This window comes from Maylandia zebra, linkage group LG17, assembly GCF_041146795.1.
Source record: "Maylandia zebra isolate NMK-2024a linkage group LG17, Mzebra_GT3a, whole genome shotgun sequence".
In the NCBI taxonomy this organism is placed as follows: domain Eukaryota; kingdom Metazoa; phylum Chordata; class Actinopteri; order Cichliformes; family Cichlidae; genus Maylandia; species Maylandia zebra.
Genome location: NC_135183.1, coordinates 13,243,037 through 13,249,813, shown reverse-complemented (window position 1 = coordinate 13,249,813; position 6,777 = coordinate 13,243,037). Strand labels below are relative to the sequence as shown.

General features: G+C 38.1%; 1 long non-coding RNA gene across 1 annotated transcript; it reads right to left on the bottom strand.

Annotated features, from left to right (window-relative positions):
• Positions 1-6,064, bottom strand: LOC143413117 (uncharacterized). Its single transcript, XR_013093700.1, has 5 exons — positions 5,984-6,064; positions 4,870-4,971; positions 4,551-4,718; positions 4,329-4,439; positions 1-107 (listed from the first exon to the last, which is right to left on the bottom strand). It is a non-coding gene; the product is annotated as an uncharacterized LOC143413117 (long non-coding RNA).
• Positions 6,065-6,777: the final 713 nt, after the last annotated feature.

Genomic DNA, 6,777 nt, shown 5'->3' with positions numbered 1-6,777 from the left:
CGTACCAATGCTCTTCATGAAAGGTAGAGATTTCAAGCTTGAGGCAGCTGCACACAGGTTTGTAGATGCACATCCGTAAGCTGGGAAAGTGCTGGTGCTGTCGGTCACTGCAGATGAAAAATGTTTGTCATGATGTCATTACATATCATATTTAAAGCATTAGTTAAGACATCTTAAAAATAATTTTTCTGATATCCAGTGTTAAATCCTCCCAATTCTTTTATTCTTTGGGCTGAAGGAAGGACAATACTTGGTGTATAAATGTTCAATCAACAATGTTTTATTCCATACAATTCAACATGAGCACAAACCATCCGGATGGGGAGACATGCATGCAGAGGGGCACAGCAAATCTCAAAATGGTGGAGCGTTACCCAAAGCTTTTATAGCCTCTGTTGACCCCCACCTAGTCTCAAAAAGCCTAAACTTACATACCCTCTAACTCTCAGTGAGCCTGTATTATGACCTTGGCTCCCTGTCTTTCTGACATAGAGAAAGGTGGGGGTAGAACTTCTTTGGAATGTGGTCTGTCTCCTCCACTATCAGAAAACAAGGCCTTCTGCACACAATATTCTCTTCTTAACTCAGCAGTATGACATGCAATGAAACAGTGTAAATCATTCACAGTAAATCAACAGTATAGGATAATATAGACATATCTAATAAATCTAATGATTTTCACAATTTCTTAATCCAGAGGTATAATGCAAATTAAAACTACATACTAATTATACTCTCTATAATATGGAGTAGGGTGTGGCTTACAGTAGTATAATGATTCACACAGTTCGATTATAGGGATAGGATAACATATGATAAAATAAGAATCTTACACCAGTAATATTCATTATTATGTTGGTTTAGTGCCTTTTGGTAAGTCATAAGTCATGGTAAATGGTAAAACAACTGATACATTTATTGTTGTCTTCTACTTTAATAAAGCCCCCAATTTAATTTTTCCACCAAGTCATATTTACCAGTTCAGACACACATTTACTTTTCCCTGCTCCAGTCTGTTGTCCCAAAATGTTTTAAGAGGGCCACCAGCATCCCTGTCCCAAGAAAAACTAATGTGAGCTGCCTAAATAACTATCACCCAGTAGCACTCACATCCATTGTGTGAGTGTTTTGAGCGCATAGTTAAAGCTCACATCACACCTTTACTCCCTGCTTCACTCGACCCCCTCCGTTTGCCTACAGGCCAAACAGATCTACAGACAACGCAATTGCATTCCACACTGCCCTCTCGCATTTGGACCAGAAAAACACATATGTGCGGATGCTGTTCATAGACTATAGCTCTGCCTTCAACACCATCATACCATCCAGACTCATCATGAAACTCCGTGACCTGAACATCAGCTCCTCCCTGTGCAGCTGGATCCTGAACTTCCTGACAGACAGACCTCAGGTGGTTCGGATCAGCAGCATCACCTAATCCACACTCACACTCAGCACAGATGCCTCCCAGGGATGCGTGCTTAGCCCCCTGCTTACACCCTGTTCACCCACGACTGTACACCATCCAACACCATCATCAAATTTGCAGACGACACCACCATCATTGGCTGCATTTCTGATGGAGATGAGACAGCATACAGGGCAGGGGTGAGAGCCCTGACATCATGGTGCCATGACAACAACCTCCTGCTTAATGTCAGCAAAACCAAGGAGCTCATTGTGGATTACAGGAGACTACAGAGAAGAAGGCACACGCCCATTCACATTGAAGGAGCAGAGGTGGAAAGAGTCAGCTTCTTCAGATTCCTAGGCATCTACATTTGCAAGGATCTGAGTTGGTCACACCATGTTGGTGTGATCACAAAAGCAGCAAGACAGCAGCGCTTCTTCCTCCGGCGCCTGAGAAGATTTGGCATGAACTCCAGAATACTTACAAACCTCTACTGATGCACCATTGAAAGTATTCTGACCAGCTGCATCACCACCTGGTATGGCAGATGTAACGCTCCCGACCGCAAAGCTCTGCTGAGGGTGGGGAGATCAGCACAGCGCATCACCAGGACTGAGCTGCATGCTTTGCAGGATCTAAATAGATAGCCCTGCATGAGGAAGACGCAGCGGATACTCTCTGATCCCAAGCACCCCAGCCTTTTCACACTCCTGCTGTCCGGCAGATGGTTCAGAAGCATTCAGAACCGCACTAGCAGACACAGGGATAGTATTTACCCACAAGCCATCAGGCTTTTGAACTGCTGACATTCTTACACCAGCTGTCGTCATGGTGTAAGGCCAATAACCTCCTCCTCAACACTTCAAAAACCAAAGAACTCATAATAGACTTCAGAAGGAAAAAGGCAGAGACCCAACCACTATTCATTAATAGGGACTGTGTAGAAAGGGTGGCAAGCTTCCGCTTCCTGGGAGTCAACATAGAGGAGAACCTTTCCTGGAGTGCGAACACCTCTGAGCTGCTGAGAAAGGCCCAACAGAGACTGTACTTCCAGAGAATTCTCAGGAGGAATAACATCATACAGAGATTGCTGGTGTCCTTCTACAGAGCCACCATTGAGAGTGTTCTAACCTATTGCATATGCATCTGGTACACTAGCTGCACAGTGGCTCAGAGGAAAGCACTCCAAGGGATCATTAACACTGCCCAAAAGATCACTGGCTGCCCTCTCCCCACACTGGAAGATTTACACCCGCTGTCTTAAAAAAGCCCAAAACATCATAAAAGTTACCTCACATCCTGGCCACTCCCTGTTTGAACTGTTGCCCTCAGGCAGACGGTACAGAGCAATCAGTGTAAGGACTAATAGGCTCAAACAGCTTTCATCCAACTGCAATAACACGTCTGAATACTGCTACAAAAAACTGTCCATCACGCCACTCTTGTATTAATCTGTGCGCTGACTGAAGCATGTATGTGGGAATGTATGTGAATGTTTGTTGATACTTCTTATTAGTACTTTAAGCATTCTATTTATTTTATTATTGAATTTTATTGTTTTATTTATATTTTGATATTGTTAGGGTTGATGCATTGATTGGGAACCATTTTTAATTTTATTGTACCTGTGACAATGACAATAAAGATTCTGATATCTGACCATTACACACTCCCTACAATTACTAGACTTTACACACTGCCACTTTATATCCTCACTGCATACTTTTTGCACAACTCTAAATACGAAACTGTAAATTCTGAACAACTGTCTCAAATTCTGTTAATATTAATACTTTAGTTTTTTGTTATTTGTTATCTTTATTATTATCATTATTATTATTATTGCTGTTGTTGTGGTTATTTTCTTTTAAAATATAACTGCAGACTTATATATGTTCATATAAAGCTGAGGAGCACGAGCCAAAGAATTTCACTACAGGTAAATGTGGCTACACTGTTTATATGTACATGACAATAAAACTTGAAACTCAGACAGCAGTTTTACAGTTAGCCTTTTTTGTGCTCTCTAACTGTTGTGCGCAACACTTATAATGCATGAGGTTAATTTGATGTTCAGAATCTTTCATGTTGACATGTGAATTCTAACCAAAAAATGTATAAGAAGACAAACATGCCTGTGTAGTAGCCTGTGACAATCCAAACATGCACTCAGAGTATTATAATTAAAATGGTTTCCTTTTTTATGCACTAACACTCCTGTCACAGCAATTATTATTAAATATATTCTGTTACATTTTATTTAGAGCTTCTTATTATTTTTTAGTCAAAAGAAAATCATGAAGCTACACTGTAGATCAACTGTAGAGTTGTGGGCATTGACCATCATTATTGGTTTGCAAATGGTTAGGGAAATGCTTTGTACCTATCTTCAATATCTTTCACATAAAGAGTAATCTAAAATCTGTTTGTGTTCTGTTTGCTGAAACTCAAAATCTCACTGCAGTGACCCGAGAACACCACTAAAGGGTGTAGTTGTTTGTTTAACATTTCTAATGCCACTGGTAAACATTTTTTAATCAGAGAGAAGAACAGAGCCTGATTTTCAGTCAATTTTTATAGTGACTTTCACGTTTATGAAAACATGTAGTTACAATTTCAGAAGCCACTGTGATTCCCTTTTAGTGAATAGTGTACCTACACTGGGTGTTCTATTTTCGTGCGGGGAATACTTGTTAACTAATACATATATATAATTTCATGAACTAATTATCAAATCCTGACCTTCATCTTCAAAGATTTAAGGTACAAAATAAAATGTCTTACACATACTGATGAAATGCTTCATAATGTTGCCACTGACTAATTTTTTTAAAAAAGAATATGTTTTGAATTTATTTTAGGTATAAAAGCCAATTTAAAGATGATCTTTGTTAAAGTATATATGATGAAGACTCACTCATTGATTGAAAGCATTGGTCCTCCACTCCCTGACACTGTATTGGAGTGTCGCACAGAGGGGTGGAACAAATGTTACATAGTCGGCCATTACTTGACTGAGGAGCAGGAGCTGTAAAAGAAAAGAGCATCATTTCATTTCAGAACTGAGAACATTTCAGCAAATATCAGAATATTGTTTCTTATTGCGTCTTTAATAAAACACTTATAGATTTGTACTTACCATCCAGAGTTTGTGAGTTGCAGTTATCTGTGTTGCAGCACGTGGCAGATGCAAGAGCACTTTGAACACCCATGTTAATTGAAAATATCTGAGAGCTCGTAACTGGACACAGGGAGGAAGATGCACATGCCTTGTAGATTTGTGTTGCCGTATTTCCAGATGAAGTAGCTGCAAATTCAAAGTGTATTTTATTAATGTTGATGGAAAGTACACATAATTTCAAAGTCATTGAAATTTACTGAAGTTTATTACATAATATTTGATTTGATATACCTTTAGTCCCACAAGGGGAAATTTCATAATATGAAGAGAAGATTACCTAAAATAGTAGCTGTAACACACATGGTCTCTGAAGAACATGGAAGTAGTGCTGTGCTTGAACACGTCTGATCTGTGCAGGTTTGACACTCAAGGGCTCCAGCTGCAATCAGGAGAGAAACAATAAAAGGATTGAAGTTATAATGAAAAATGAAAGGTTTTAAAATACCCCAGTATACTGGCATAATTAAAGAATCGTTATCTCTTTGATTTCTTTACACTGTTACACAGATTGATAAAATGCAGTTAATCTCTTTAACATGTGTGTGTGTATAAATATTTTTAATAAAGTCGACGTGAAACACTACATTAAAGTTAATTTAAGGTTAATCTATTAAGGATAATTTACACCATGGAGGCCTGCTCTGAAAACCTTCCAACATTTAACAGTTTGTGAAACTATATTTAAAATGTTATAATTTTTATGGCATGTGTAGCACCACCTAGTGTGAGAAAAGAATCTGACCACTAGATGCGATCAGCAATATGAAATATTAAGGTGGACTTTAACCCCCAGTTATCTCTGGGTTAAACCTGTTTTCCCAATCACAAACAGTTCACGTGATAACAGGTTGTGACATCCACATCACAAACTGAACAAAGTGTTAAGCCATCCATCAAGATGTCCACACTGAAAGAAATGTCCACTTCCCAGTTTTGCTCAGCATGAAGTAGAACTTATCCACTCAGTGAAATGATTTGGCGTAAGTAAAAGATTTCCACATCAGTTTGCCAAACAGATTCAGAAACAGAATTTATAAACTAAAACAAAATGTATGGCATATCTTTCTCAGAGCGTCTTGGGTTTTTTTGGTTTGGTTTTTTTGTTTGTTTGCTTGTTTGCTTTTTAATTGGGTGTATCACACTCATTGATCGGTTTTCTCTACATATATGCTGACAGATATTTGGTTTCCTGATAATGCTTTGAGAGAAAACTTAGTTATGTTTGTGGTGTGATGCTCATGTAGTTACCTAATCTTGTAAACTGTTTGAATGTTCTTGGAAAAGGACATTTAATATCTATATAAAATAAACTTTAAGGTTTTATTTTTCTTCTAAATTTAGACTTTAAATGTTTAAATTAAATCCTGAATGATAAGGAAAAGAGCAGTTACCTGTGCTGGAGAGTGCCCAAAGGACAATTAGAGCAGTCAGCTTCATTGTGATGAACAGGTCAGTTCTGCAGATTAGTTTCCTTGGACTGTGATACTAAATCTCAGGAGCACTCCCACACTTTATATACTGAACAGGTGAGCTCAGGATTGGGTGTGTTTACATTTTTACAGCATGAACATTCAGACATTCATCTCCTCTTTTGTCAAATCATTCTGCTAACGCACTTTACCACACCCTGTGTTCAATTGTGCATTTAAACAAAAAGGGTACGCAACAGCTTTTTAATTTCTAAATATAAATGAATGAGTACGATTTCCTATGATGCGTCACTGAGCCTTCATTTTCTCTTTTGCAATGTAAATTTTATTTATATTTTCCGTGTTTTGCATTTCTTTATTCACTAAATTAATATGAGTCCATGATTACTTGTCATAGTTGTAAAAACCTGTAGAGTAAGGAATGAATAGTCATGGTGAGATCTTTTCTACATCACACTACATGAAATATTGCACAGCATTATTTTAGAAATCCCTCAACACCTTTTGAAGATTTAATGTACATTTATGTACAGTTTAACATACAGATGTATTTATTCCTCACTACTGTTTTCTAAAGGCTTAGTACAGCAAACAAAGTTTTGGCTATAATGGCACTAGCCATGGATGCTTGTCTGTCCCGCTGTAGTTAGTGTAAACCCATAATCAATGCAAGTTTTTCACTGGAGCTACAAACAGTCAAAGCTTATATGCAAACACACATCCTATGTCTATAACTTACAGAGACAGTGTGAAAT